A 15,768-nucleotide genomic window follows, 5' to 3' on the forward strand; every position below is an offset into this window, starting at 1 on the left:
ATTGGTGGCATAGATGATAGAAAACCACTAACTCTGCAGATACTGTTCCATCTTTTAAATTGTGTATATATGCCATGCCTTTTGTGCTTGGAATGAACAATACTGCTGTCCCATTAAAAATATTTAGATAACGTCTGTTGAAATCCAAATTTACTACTGCACACGTTCTGGGGCAAAAATTACAAATGAGTAGAAAATAATTTCTGAACAGTAATCTTATAATTAAAATTAGCTCTCAAACAGGGGAAATACAGTAGAATTACAAAACAACTCGCTGGCCAAGGGCACACTGCCACCCACGCTAACACAGGCCTTAATCTCGCTGATACCTAAGAAAGATAAAGACCCAACAGAATGTGGGTCATACAGATCTCACTGCTGAACGCAGATGCCAAAATACTGGCCAAGGTTCTAGCCAAAAGGCTAGAAGGCTGCGTGCCAGAGGTGGCCGCAGAAGACCAGACGGGCTTTGTCAAAGGTAGGCAGCTTACCTCCAATATCAGGCCCCTGCTGAACGTGATGAACCCCTCAGGGGAGAGAACACCAGAGGTGATCGGCTCCCTAGACAGAGAAAAGGCCTTCGACAGAGTTGAATGGAAATATCTCAGAGGTACTGGAGCGGTTCAGGCTTGGAACAGGATTCACCTCCTGGGTAAAACTCCTATACAACGCTCCCATGGTGAGCGTAGGGACAAACAACATCAACTCCCGATACTTCCAGCTGCACAGGGGCACCAGTCAAGGATGCCCACTGTCCCCGCTGCTGTTTGCCCTAGCGATCGAGGCACTAGCAATTGTGCTCAGAACGGCAAAAAGCTGGAGGGGGATCCAAAGTGGCGGCAGTGAGCACAGAGTCTCACTCTATGCAGATGGCCTGCTCCTCTACAACTCGGACCCACAAAGTGATCGCCACCCTCCAGTCCTGGAACCAACTGCGGCAGCAATTTGGCCTGACCAAAATGTCGGACAAAGCTCCCACCTGTAACAACCATAGGTTCACACCAGCACTGACTGATGCCACCTTCAAAAGGCGGAGGAGACAGGAAGACGGGACACTGACCCATACACCGACGGCAGGGTTGTGACACTGGGCGAACTGACGGAGAAATTCCAGCTGGCCAGGGGGAACGAGCTAAGGTACCTGCAGCTCAGAAACGTCCTACAAATGGAAACAAGGACTTACCCACAACCGCCACGACAGACATTACTGGAAGAGTTACTGGACGCAAGCATATGAGAGGAAACTGTAGCGACATGTATGACCGACTGGTAGAAAGGGTCGACACCGTACTGGACGCAACAAGAAGGAAATGGGAGGAGAACCTGGGGGTCGAGATAGGGGGGGGACTCTGGAGCGAAGCACTGCATAGGGTCAAATCCGGCTGGGAGAAGCGAAGGGCAACACCGGCACCAGACCCACTCGAGGATTGCCCTCCAGAAGTGCCTCGCCGGCACAAACGGATGCCTACTTATATATATATCAATCATATCCTGTGTACATAATGGCAAAATATACTCTGTTCAAAAATCCAATAAAAAACATTTATATAAAAAAAAAGAATTACAAAACAAGTCGGAACACATCAAAAAGACCTCAGGGTACACTTAGCACAACCTGCCTGAAACATGGCACGGTAGCCCAGTGGTTAGCATTGGTGCTTCACAGCTCCAGGGCCCCAGGTTCGATTCCCGGTTTGGGTTCCTGTCTGTGCAGAGCCTGCACGTTCTCCGGGTGCTCCGGTTTCTTCCCACAGTCCAAAGATGTGCAGATTAGGTGGATTGACCATGATAAATTGCCCTTAGTGTCCAAAAAAGGTTAGGTGGGCTTACTGGGTTACGGGGATAGGGTGGAGGTGTGGGCTTAAGTGGGGTGCTCTTTCCAAGGGCTGGTGGAGACTCGATGGGCCGAATGGCCTCCTACGGCACTGTAAATTCTATGATTGTACAAAATTTGAAAGGATTAAAGGTTTAAACCCAATCTTTACTATCATGCTGCAAAGTACTGTTCGAAAAAGCAGTTATTATTTTGGCAAAGACAAACAACTGTTTTCTAATGGCTCAGTGAGTTTATACAGAGAGTCATTGAGTTCCAGAGATCAGGAAGGGCCCAACTGCTGGTTTGTCCCATCATAACCCTAATTTGGGTTAGTTGTTTCCAGCAAGTGATGTTTCAAGGGCATAAAATTGGTTCCAGTGCCATCAAGTTAGGAAGAGGGGGAGAAAAAAATATTTTTGATCACTTTTCAATGATGTGCACTGAAATGTGTTTGCATGTGAAAGTAGCGTGAGAAAGATTGAAGTTCAGCCTTTAAGGCTCACACACATGAACTATTCAAATATAGGTAAATATGGGGGGGGGGGGGGGGGGGGGGGGAGAAGCGAGTGGGAATCTCTTATTGTTTCTGCCTTATCTAAAGCTTAGTTACGTCCTACATCATAAATCAAACAAGCATTGGCATGAGGTCGCAGAACCATCTCCCAGCAGGAATCAGCACCTTCAGGAGACATGGAGCATACTATGTCAATTATTCCAAGAGATAGACTCTTTTTAAATAAACACAGAATGTAATTTGAAACAAACAAAATGAAAAAACAAACAAAATCAGCAGGAAACAGAGTACTTTATAGTACCTCATAACATATAAACACAGATGAAACCTGAAACCCTCTTGGTCTATATGGCTAATACTTGCTGGATTAAACGATCAGCGAAACCTCTTTTCAGGCAACTACTTCAAGTGTGTTCGCGACAGTTTACTGAAATTCAAAATTTCGAGCAATGTCCATAAAACACTTAACATTCTAAAAACAAGATGGTATTTTTATTTATTAATACATTATTGTTACGGCGACTGGTCAACACTCAACAATAGCTAAGATACTAAACCAGGCGCGCAATGTTTTTAAGTGTTAAGACTATGCAGAAAGATTGTTTATAATATAAGAAATAGGGCTTGGTTATTTTATAAACAAAACTTTATTAAAACAAAAGAAAATCATATATATACTTTCAAACTTCACAGTTCGAACACTATCAGATTACAGATTACATATAGTTTCTAACTTTAACTTTAGTTCCCGTCAAACAACACTGTGCATAGAAAATAGCTCTGGTTCCACTTAAACACCCAGGCAAAGGAAGCATTTACATTCAGGAAACAATCTTTCTTCTGTTAGGACATCTCTTCACACTCCTTTTTCAAAGCTTTCTCTCTCCCTGGCAGTTTTTATTACATGTTGCATGTTACATTCATATGCACCTAGCCTTCCATTGACGGACCATTGGGCCATCAGACTCTGTTAATAGGATAATGGCTGGTCATGCCGGAATGTCCTGAAAGACAATGGATCTCTTCCCTCGGGCTGAATGGGAGCATGTCACTCAGCCAGATGTGGGTATATCCCTTTGACTCTGCTGCTAGCAGTCTTAAATATTTATATTTTCTTAATTCTGTTTTAAACCTTTTATATTGTCTGCTTCATCTTGGACTCCTTTCTAGACCCAAATTCCTCATACCTCTCCATCATGACATTACATTGATAGTATTAGATTCAGCCATGTATCCAAAGGTTCAATGGATTAATTTAGGTTCCAGAGGCAAAGATTCACGGTCTCCAAATGTGAAAATCTAAGAACACAATAAAACTAAAGACATTGTAATATCATATTTGTTCACTGCATCTAGTTTCAAATAGTGTAAATTATGACATATTTGCAAAGTGCGATAATATATTTGGGGAAATTTTTTTAACTAGACCAAATATTTTGTTCCCGAATGGGATTCAGGGTTCCTGAAAACTGCGCAGGGGGCTGAGTGGACCTGCCGTTTTCGAAACATAGAAGAAATCCTCAAAATAATTTCTAGAAACATTGATACTGCAGCTATATTTTGTTCAGTGAAAGTTTCAACCAAGTCAGCTGGCCCAGACATGATGGGACAAATGGCCTCCTCCTGGGATTCTGTGAAGTCAATGAACAATAAATCATGGCAAAAGGAAAGCGTCTGCTGTTCACCATCTATAGTCAAAGAACACATTTATAATTTTCCTCCATGGCCTCACCCCTTCCTATCGACGTACTCTCCTCCAGCCCTATAATTTGTACTGCAACTAAGTTAGAGGTACCACTTTTATACAAATCCTTAAATTTTTGCCTCACCAACAATCCCTGGATAACATTATTAAAAGTTAATTTTAATTAATCCTAAATCTTATTTAAGTTGCACAGCAATATTGCTAATGTTTTAATCCCCCCCATGTCACATTTTGTCTGTGTTACATATAAATGAATATAGAAAAAAGCATTAAACTTACATTGAAATATTAAAATAATATTTACATCACTACTAGTTAAAAGCCAATGTTTTCCAATAAGAACTGATAGGAGTTCTAAGCTCATGATTAATGCAACATTTTAAAAACTAAAAGTTGTTTGTTCTAAAGTATTTTGTGAACAAATTGAGGCTGATTGCGTAAAATCTTTAATAATAATTACTTATTACATACCTAAACCACTGTATTTTCTTCTTTATATATCAAATGCAACATTTATCTACACTATGATGCTGTGCCTAGTAAGCATCAGTTCTTCATTGAATTTTCCATATTAACAAAAACCAATATTTTCTACTTGGCTAGAACAGCAGCAAAGCAATATTGCTATATAACTGATGGGTTCTCCCAAACTCTTTTTTTATACTTCTGACACTGTTCACTTCTGAAAGTTATGAACAACTTTTACTTAAAATGGTCTGTAAAATACAACTAACAAGTAACCTGGGTGTCCTTCCAGTCAAATAGATGCAGCAATAAATGAGTGTGTGACAGGGCAGACAACTAGTATTTGCTCAACTGATAAACTCAATTGGAAAGAATTAGTGATGAATATTTGTGTTAATGTGGGCTAAATACTGGAAGTTCTACTACTGGGAGAAAAAACAGTTCTCATGTAAAATAACTACCAACGACCTACTTAACCTATACCAGATCCTGTTATTATCGCTATGTTTATCATCCATTTACTTTGATGAAAGGGTAATTGCTTCACCATAATCACCCATTGTGGTGTGAATCAGGAAACCCACTAACCACGGCCTTCAATGGAAAATGTGCTGTCGGAGCAAAACAGGGGTTGTAGATAAACTTAATTTTCTGGGTTGGGGAGGGGGATGGAAAAGGAAGGGGGAACCCCTTATAGCTTCTTTCTTACTCTAAAGCTTACTTTTGTTCTACATCATAAATCAACAGCAATACTAATATGGTTCTTAGATCTTCATAGCACCAGCCGCTAAATTGCATTAACCCCCTTTATGCAGGGGATGTTTTGTTAAATCCTGTCCACAATAATTGACAACGTAATACACAAATAATTAATCCATAACTGTGCTACAGAAGACAATGGATTGGAGGAGAATAAATTATACTTAGAGCTTCCGACTCACTAATTGTACCACTGATGGTTACAGGTGATAGAAAGTCATGAGACTGGAAGATGCTGTTGAGGAAACATTAGTGAGTTGCTGCAGGACATCTTATAGATAGTGCGCACCATACCCATAGTGTGCCAGTGGTGGAAGAAGTGAATGTTTAAGATGGTAAATGGAGTGCTAATCAAATTAACTGCTTTGTTCTTGAAGGTGTTGAGCTTCGTGAATGTTGTTGGAGCTGCATTCATCCACTTAATAGGGAGAGTATTCCAACATATTCCTGAATTGTGCCTTGTGGACGATGGAAAGATGTTGAGAAATTTGGTGAGTCATTCACAGCAGAATCCCCAGCCTCTAATGGAAAAGAACCGATCCAAAGAAGAAATTGAATATTAATCATCCTGTAAGCATCAGCCAGAACTTTAGTACTACAAACCTGTGAAACATGCCTAGCAATTCACACGCTGAAGTTAATGGTGTGCAAACAGAGATGCCGAATGACGACATGAATTCTACTGGCATAATCCAAAACTACTGCTTTGGTACACTTAAATAATCTATGTTAATCAGGACAATAGCAGCACTAACTTTGACTATACTATCTCAACATTCAAATTGTGGTTTCTTCAGCACGTTGACGCATCAGGTATGAGTAACAGAAATAGCTGTCAATGAGCTATCAAATGCAAGGTAAACTTGTTACACTATTCTGAAATGTCCATCTTGTAAACAGAAATTGAATTTCTGGAAACTACAATGAAAGTCACAAAGTAAAGACCGGAAGGATTCTCATTGATCAGAAAATGATTCATCTTTATGAGGAAGAGGGAAAACATCACCACTCACCATGACCTTTTCTTTCTTTGAAAAACTCCCTAAACAATGGTGTTGCTACTGCTGCTGTAATAAATGCACATTTTGGTGAAAATATTATGGGAGATTTCTCCCTTTTACAATTGTGCTGTCAAGAAAATATCCACTTAACTATATTGTCAGCTATGACCATTACATCCCTTTTTAATCCTCCAACGTCAATGCTCCCTTGCACAATAGTACTATGGTTGGTTTGTTCATCCTCCCTCCCTGTGGTCACTAATGGGTCTTGGTTTGAAATGGGGCTGTAGTTTTCAATGACGGAGGATGAGTTTTATGTGGAGGAAGGGGATGACAGCTGATTTGAAAGGCTTGGGGTTAGTATAAGGGAGGAGGAGATGGTTTACAGTATCAGCTCACATCGTATACCATATGGTCAAACTGTTTGACGATACCATGCCAAATCAATGGGTTTGCACTGAGTACTGCAAATTGTCAGGTACTGAACAACCCATCTCGTGTAACACGTTCTATGAAATTTCACAAAGCACATCCATTTCAACCTGACAAATAAAGCAGTGCAGCATTCACACATCATATTACCAATAATATATTAGTCACATTATCATTTGGCACCGCTTCATACGCTCAGGTGCTTTAATTTTGTTTTTGAGAAATATTTTGTTGAGGCATTTACATATTTACACAACAAACAAAATCACAAAACAAAGCAAGTCATCAGGGCTGCAAATAACCAACTCAGCAAAATACCTAACACCCCACCTTCCCGCCCCCCACTCCCCAACATTCCCATTTGAAAACCCCCCTACAGCCGGGGGCTGGCGTGAATCCCGGCCCCGCCAGTTGCCGAATTCTCCGGCACCGGATATTCGGCGGGGGCGGGAATCGCGCTGCGCCGGTTGGCGGCCCCCCCCGGATGGGCCGAAGTCCCGCTGCTAAAATGCCTGTCCCGCTGGCGTAGATTAAACCACCTCTCTTACGGCGGGACAAGGCGGCGCGGGCAGGCTCCGGGGTCCTTGGGGGGGGGGGCGCGGGGCGATCTGGCCCCGGGGGGTGCCCCCACGGTGGCCTGGCCCGCGATCGGGGCCCACCGATCCGCGGGCGGGCCTGTGCCGTGGGGGCACTCTTTTCCTTCCGCCTTCGCCACGGTCTCCACCATTGCGGAGGCGGAAGAGACTCCCTCCACTGCGCATGCGCGGGAATGCAGTCAGCGGTCGCTAACGCTCCCACGCATGCGCCGCCCGGAGATGTCATTTCCGCACCAGCTGGCGGGGCACCAAAGGTCTTTTCCGCCAGCTGGCGAGGCGGAAATTAGTCCGGCGCGGGCCTAGCCCCTTAAGGTTGGGGCTCGGCCCCCCAAGATGCGGAGCATTCCGCACCTTTGGGGCGGCGCGATGCCTGACTGATTTGCGCCGTTTTGGGCGCCAGTCGGCGAACATCGCGCCAATACCGGAGAATTTCGCCCCTTAACTTTTCTCGAAGAAGCCAAGGAATGGCTGCCACCTCCAGGCAAACCCTTCCCTCTTTTTTTTTTGCCTGAGAACTCTACCAGGTCACCCCCCCCCCCCCCCCCCCCCCCAACCCCAACCCCCCGCGAGTCTCTCCATTCTAATATCCGTCTACCAGGGAGGCAAAGGCTAAAACATCGGCCTCTCTCACCCCTGGTCTCCGGGTCTTCTGACACTCTGAAAATCGCCACTTCTGGACTCGGGTCCACCTTCACCTTCAGGACCTCCGACATAACGTCGGCAAACCCCTTCCAGAACCCCCGAAGCTTCTGGCATGCCCAAAACATGTGAGTCGCGGGCCCACCCGCACACATCTGTCTTCCAACCCCGCAAAAAACCTGCTCATCCTGGCCACCGTCATATGTGCCCTGTTGCGCTGTGGACCACCTTAAACTGGATAAGGCTAAACCTAGAGCATGAGGAGGATGCATTCACCCTCCTCAGGGTCTCCTCCTACAGCCTAGCCTCCAACTCCCTACCCAAACCCTCCTCCCACTTGTTCTTCACTACTCCTATCGGGGCTCCCTCCCAATTCATCAATTCCTTGTAAATTTCCAACACTTTACCTTCCCCTATTCCTGTTCTTGTCCTGCAGCCCCTGGGCAGCAGGTGAAGAAAGGACGGTACCTGCTTCTGGACAAAGTGCCTCACCTGCAAATACCAGAACCCATTTCCAGCGGGTAACTCAAATTCCTCCTCCAACTCCTCCAAGCTCGGAAAGCTGTCCTCAACGAATAGGTCCCCAAACCGCTCAATCCCCGCCCGTTAACACCACCGAAACCTCCATCCAGCACCCCCGGAACAAACCGATGGTTCCCTTAGATTGGTGCCCAAACCAAGGCCCCTCCAAACTCAGGTGTTGCCAGCACTGTCCCCCACACCCGCAGGGCCGCCACTACCACCGGGCTTGTGGAGTACCTGGCTGGCGAGAACGGCAAAGGCGCTGTCAATAGTGCCCCAAATTTGTATCCTTGCAGGAGTCTGCCTCCCCTTCTGCTCCCACATCGACCCCTCCCCCACTATCCATTTCCTATCCATAGCTGTGTTCGCTGTTCAATAATTGTTCATGAAATTCGGGAGAGCTAATCCGTACCCCCCCCCCCCCCTCCAGCAGCACCTTCTTCACCCGCAGGGCTTTACCCGCCCACTCAGGTGCTTTAATAAACATATTCATACCCATGGGTAAAACTAGTGACTAACTAGACATTCATAACTTGACAGGACCAGAGGAGTTGAAAAAGGCATGGCACAAGCAGACCTTTGTGGCATATACTGCATCTTTTGGGAGGTTCATATTCCTCTGACGAATCCTGTTTTAGCGTGAAATTCAACAAATTCTAATTCCATACAGGCAGATGTTTTCTGCGGTTGCAAACAAGAATCGAGGATAGTATGTTGTTGCCCTGGTTCTAAGGTCAGGGATGTCATGGAGCGGCTGCACAACACTCTCAAGGTGGAAGAGCAAACAGACAACTATCATGATCCATATCAGTACCTACGGCATGGATAGAACACAGGATAAGGTCGTGCAGGCAGATTCCAGGAAGCTAGGCAAAACCTCAAACCTAGCAAGCAGGATCTTAAAAGTAGTGACCTCCAAATTATTTCTTTTGGATGCACCAGTGAGTATAGAAATTGGAGGGTAAAACAGATGATTGCATGGCTGGAGAGATGGTGCAGGATGGATTCTTTCAGATTCCTGGACCATTGGGATGGGTTTTGGGGATATGGCTACTGTGCAGGTAGTTCATGTTAACCTGAAAAGAGCCAAGATCTATATCCATGCAGGACAGTTTGTTAGTACTTTTAGGGAGGGTTTAAACTCAATTGGTGTGGTATCAGAACCAGGAGGTAACGTCAGAGAGGAAAAACAAGTTTGTAAAGAAATGGGAGAAACAGGCAGCACTAAAATAAGAAAAGTCATGAGATGGGGTCTTAAAAGGAAAGCTAAATTGGGTTTGCTATCTACATACGTCAATTCAGAGTGTGGTAAATGAAGTCAATTTTGGTGGTGCACTGGTCAGTGGTTTTTGCCAAATCATCTGCAGTGCCCTGTGGTTGATCTCTACCATAAATCTTTGTCAAATGGATAGGTCTAGAAACGCATGATTCCAAACACGAAAGACGTTTCCCACTTGATGTTGAGCAGTTGAGTTGCATTACGGACAGAGATTTTGAAGCAAATGCAATCGGTTTGTCTTTTTGTCCCATACCAGGGAGTTATCTACCTTCTAGGTAGTTGTCTCCCTAGGATCACAAAATTGTGATGTTGATGCTTCTGGTAATGACTGTTTCAGTGTATCAAAGGGGTATTGGTGGTCCGTGTGCCATGGGAAAGGCACATCTTTTTGAAACAATTCCTTAACGATGAAGATATTTAAGCAAAATTGGGCATGCATGGAAACAAAAAATTAATGAGACCTAGATATCTTTGAAGATTGTCCTGATCTTGAAGAGTTGGCATGGCCTTAATATTCTCTATTTTACTTGGACTGGGAAATGCACTGGAATATATAGAATCAAAGAAATTGATCATCTTTATGTTGATATGCACAGTCATGTTCTTGCCACAACAATCATGCCATCTGCATAGTGCTTGTATTACGATCCATGTGAGTTTGAAAGAGATCCTAGTTAACAGATAGCCTGAACGGTATTGCCCGAATGGGGTATGAAATGTAGTAAGCTTCACAAAATGGACTGACCAGTTAACCATGCTTGGCATAAAGCTTGACAAGAATTTTGCACCTGCAAAACTCAGATTTAACTCTTCTAAGATAGGTATTTTGCAAGGACAACATTTCAAAGCTGCATTTAAATGTTGCCCATCGAGGCATACTCTCAATGGGCCATCCTTCTTTATGACACGTGATTGAATTACATCAATATTTGTGCCTGTATGCTCATCTAATGATTCCTTCTTCTGTCATTTTGTCTAGTTCAGCCTTCAATTTGTCTTGTATGGGGAAGCTGCACTTACGAGGTGGATCAACTGACAGACTTGCATTCTCCTGCAAGTGTAGTCTTGCAGGTCCCTTGAACTTGTGAATTTTCACAAAACTTTGTGAATATTTCAATGTTAAGTCATGGCTGAGGCAATGGGAATAGTTTCTGAGGGTCATCTGCTTTGGAACATCTGACAGATTCTACGGCTTGCTAGCAACGTGATGTCTAGATATGCTGGTAGACCTGCAATCACTGGGCCTTTAGTTTCCATGATGAATACAGAAGTTTAACCCGATTCTGAACTGGTCTCCCAACATAGTCCATACCTTTTGGGGTTCCTTTAGCTATTCATCTGTTAATCCTGATATATTCAGCCTCAATTATTCATTCCAAATTACTAGGCAAATTATAATTGTGCGCGTGTCTGGTTAGACACATTTGAATCAAGAAACCATAGCGCTGTACACTGTTTAAACAGTTGTATAGTAGGTCAGGTGTATCCAATTCAAATTGTGGAATTTTGCAGATATCCTGCCAAATCTCTTTGACCTTCTTTGTTCTGCTGTACCTAGAATAAATGTTGCTACAGTTGTTTGTGTGCATTTTTCCAAAGCTCCGTCTGCGAAGATGGGTTGTGGCAAGATCGCAGCATGGAATAATATCTTTACATTTTATTCCATTTATTGTTCAGCAACTTCCAAACCCACATGTGATAATCACAACAGTCACTGGTCCAATTTTTATGACTTTTTTTGTTTGACTGTTCTTGTTCGCTATTGACTCAACCCACACCCTGGTCCCTCGCCTTTCCTGACTGAGCTAACCCCTGAATGCACTGTCCTACTAATGGAGCTGACAGGCTAAGGATGGCAATCTAACTATAAGATTTTTGTCTGCTTGAGCACTAGCTCAACACGGTTTTCAATACTCTGATCCTGTGACTTCATTGTGGTATGACCTAAATGTGAAAGGTATTCTCATGCTATGTGGCACGATCTAAGGCTGTTTACCATTTCACACCTGTACTTAATCTTGCTGCCCAGTGTCTCACCACCGCTAATCACCATGTTGTGTTCTTCCAATTATATAATATCTCGGGCTATTTTGCAGTACAAGACACAAGTTACCCTCGCTCACAAAGGATTGGGTAAGCATGTCATGGGTTCATTTATTAAGACTCGGCACATGAAAACAGTTATAAAACTTGAAGACATCAGAGCTGTGTGTGCAGTCTGCTCAAAGCAAAAGTGAAATTAAGAATGAATCACATGACAAACTTCCCTTCTAGGGATGTCATGTTGATATCCCTTAGAGACATATCTCAACACCATGGTAACTTGAGGTAAACTGGCATATTTCAGGACTGAAGTGGTGGCCTGAGGCTCATTCATGAGTTTGTGTGATATACAATGAGCAGTGATTGGATTCGTGTAGCATTATCCGACAGGATATCTTTGATGCGGCCTATTGATGTGACTGGATGCCAGTTGAATACAAATCATGGTTTAAACAAAGGCCGCAGAATATACCCGTGCTTTCAAAAGAAACTTCATAAGACAGTATGATTTGTCAATATAGCAAACCAACCCAATCCCCTGAAAAGGCTGAAGGTACGGAGACCTCTACTGCAGTTGAAGAAAGAAGTTCCTGCATCTTGGTGGCACAAGAACTCAAAGAGAAAGAGAAAAACCAACTGATAATCAGGAAAAGAGTTTACATAGCCACAGGAGAAAGCCACTTTGAGTGATTGTAAAAGTAAAGTCGCCATGGTTCCATATGACCATCGGCTGCCTTTGATGGGAAGCTGACAGTGGTGATTTAACCTGATGATCGCCACATCTCAGGCGAGGGGCAAGGTTGAGAAGTCGGGTGATTGTATAAACGTGATTAATACCATAATCGAGTTTGTTTTTTATTAAAAAGTATTTTTATTAAGGTTTTGCAGAATTTTTCACAATAAAACAGTAGTAACAATAATAACAAAACAAACTAGAGTGAACTAGGGAGGCAAAGGCCAAGATGTCGGCCTCTTTCGACCCCTGAACTCCCAGGTCTTCTGACACGCCAAGGATCGCTATCTCTGGACTCGGCACCACCCGTGTGTTAAGCACCTTGGACATTACCCTTGCGAACCCTTGCCAGAACTCTCTAAGCTCCGGGCAAGCCCAGAACATGTGGACATGGTTTGCAGGCCTGCCCTTGCACCTCATACAACTGTCTTCTACCCCAAAAAACTTGCTCATTCTCGCTGCCGTCATGTGCGCCCGGTGGACCACCTTAAATTGAATTAGACTGAGCCTGGCACATGATGAGGAGGAATTAACCTTGCCCAGGACCTCTGCCCACAGACCCGCTTCCAACTCCTCACCTAGCTCCACCTCCCACTTGCCCTTGAGCTCCTCCACCGGGGTTTCCTCCGCCTCCTGTAGTTCCTGGTAGATATCCGACACCTTCCCCTCCCAGGTGCCGGAGACCACCCTGTCCTGCATCCTCAGTGGCGGCAGCGTCGGAAAGGCCACTACCTGTTCTTTCAGGAAGGCTTGTACTTGCAGATATTTAAAGGCGTTTCCTGACGGCAGATTAAATTTGTCCTCTAGCACCTTCAAACTGGGAAAGCTCCCATCCTTCTGATGCCTGTCCTCTGCCAGCTCTGGAACCAACCATCCATCCTACCCGGGACAAACCTGTGGTTGTTACATATCGGGGTCCAGACCGACGCTCCCTCCACCTTCTTGTACCTCCTCCACTGTCCCCAGATCTGCAGTGTCGCCACCAACACCGGACTTGTGGAGTAACGGGTCGGTGAGAACGGCAAAGGAGCCGTTATCAAAGCTCCCAGACTAGTACCTTTACATGACGCCGCCTCCAGCTGCTCCCACGCCCCCCCACCCCCACCCCCACCCCATCGCCCACTTCCTAATCATCATAATCGAGTTTGTTATCATTGACGCATTCATCGGGCTGAAATAAGAGCAGGAAAGAGAAAGTATGAGAAGAGTCTGGCAGCCAATAGTCCTCTTTAGGCACATAAACAGTAAAAGGGTGGCAGAAGGAGACAAAATACGGACCATACAGATCCTATGGATGTCGGAGGACACATGGAGGTAGGAGGCATGGTTGAGATACTAAATTATTACTTTGCATTTGTTCTTCCAAGGAAGAAGATACTTCCAAGTTCATTGTGAAGGAGATAGGAGGCACTGGATGGTCTACAAATTAATAATAGGGAAATACCAGAAAGGCTTGCTGCACTGAAAAATTGATAAATCTCAGGACTGGATCAGATGTATCAATTCGGAGGGAAGGATTGAAGTTGAAACAATTTGATGGGAGTATTTTTGAAGGGATAACAAAGAGACTTGATGAATGTAATAGAGTTGATGTGGTGTATATATGGTCTCCCAGAAAACATTTCATAAAGTATCGCATGGCAGCTTTGTCAGCCAAATTGAAGCCCAAGAAATAAAGTGCAGTGAAAACAGAGAAACAAAGTTGGCTGAGTGACAGGGCACAGTAGTGCTGAATTGTTTTTTTTTGTTGCCTGGATGAAGGTGCACCGTGGAGCTCCCAGGAGGTCATTGTCAAGCTGGTTGTTTGGACAGACATGTGCAATAGTGCATAGTAATACATTTTGGCAAGAAGAATGAGAAAAACAATATAAAATAAATGGTTCTGAAGAGGCTGCAAAATCAGACGGACTGGGAAAATGTACATAAATCGTTGAAAGTGGGAGGGCAGGTTGAGAGAGTGAAGCGCCACACTCGTGTCATGTGCCTGCAAATATAAGACGATGGACAATTTTTTTTTTTTTTTTTTAAAAAGCAACATGGAATATGGACTTTTTACCTTGAGCGAAATGGGCTGGAGGTCAGGTGACTTTTGATTTCTGCAGACAGGGATTAACTCATGCCTCTGAGAAGTCATTAAGATGTGTAGAGGATCTTCCATTGAAGAGACATTCAGGATGCAAGCAGGTGTAAACAGCATTATTCATTCCCCACTGTGCGGCAATGGCTTGTGACATCAAATCAGTTGCGCGGATAATGGAAGTATCAATTCCATGGTCACATGGTCGAAAATGGTTTGACATAGCAAATCTTATTATTCCAAGGACAGGCCACGGCAAGTCAGTCTGGTACCACACAGTACAGAGCACCCATCATCTCCCAGCAAGGAGAAAAAAAAACCTTAATGTAAATACAACGAAACAGACAGTCGTCCCAGGCAGCGGGCAGATGGCTAGCTTGTTTACACCTGCAAGATTATAATTCTTCTCTAAAAAAGCCCGGCACAACTTCATATTAAAACCCAGAAACTTACAACCTCCATTTAACTTCAAAAAAAACCCAAGAGAAACCCTTCAGGTCTGCAGCATTTCCCAAATTAAAGGACTGATTAAGAACAAGGGACTTGCTAATCAAAGTGAACGTTTCTTCTCCAGAATTATTGTTCTTGTGTGCGTGTGGTTGTATTCACATTCAGATGATGTGTAAATAAATGTTTATGCTTTCTCTTTTGATTTAAAATTATTCAAAAGCATCTTTCGTATCTATTTTATAAAATCGCAACATTCAAAATGTTTAAAATAATCCTTCTCAAAATATATCTCTTGTGGCAGTCAACCTAGAAGTGGGGACAAGGAGGGAAAGTTACCCACCCACCTGTCCTGTTCGTAACACGAATAGAAGCATACAGTACTAAAGCAACCATGTTATGGTGAATGTTTATAAAACAGTGATTTGACCTCAATTGGAACATTATACCCAATTCTGGGCACCACACTTTAGGAAGATTTGAAGGCATTGGAGAGGGCGCAGAAAAGATTTAGAAGAATGATTCATGGGTAAGAGGGACTTCTGTTACGAGGATAGATCAACGAGCTGGGATTGTTCGCCTCAGCGAAGGAAAGATTGAGAGGACGTTTGATGGAGGTGTTCAAAATCACAAGGGGTGTAGATGAATTGCTCTTGCTAGAGACTCGGCATGGTCAAGATGAGCCAAATTGCTGCCTTCTGTGTTGCAACCATTCAATGGTTCTGTGATATCACTGAGGT

General features: G+C 43.8%; 1 protein-coding gene across 3 annotated transcripts in view; it reads right to left on the reverse strand.

Moving 5' to 3' along the window:
* The window catches only part of exoc2 (exocyst complex component 2), a 323,421-nt gene that overhangs the window by 71,752 nt on the left and 235,901 nt on the right, over positions 1-15,768 (reverse strand). The window lies entirely within an intron of this gene.

The sequence above is a fragment of the Scyliorhinus torazame genome, chromosome 6 (genome assembly GCF_047496885.1).
Source record: "Scyliorhinus torazame isolate Kashiwa2021f chromosome 6, sScyTor2.1, whole genome shotgun sequence".
NCBI classification, from domain to species: Eukaryota; Metazoa; Chordata; class Chondrichthyes; order Carcharhiniformes; family Scyliorhinidae; genus Scyliorhinus; species Scyliorhinus torazame.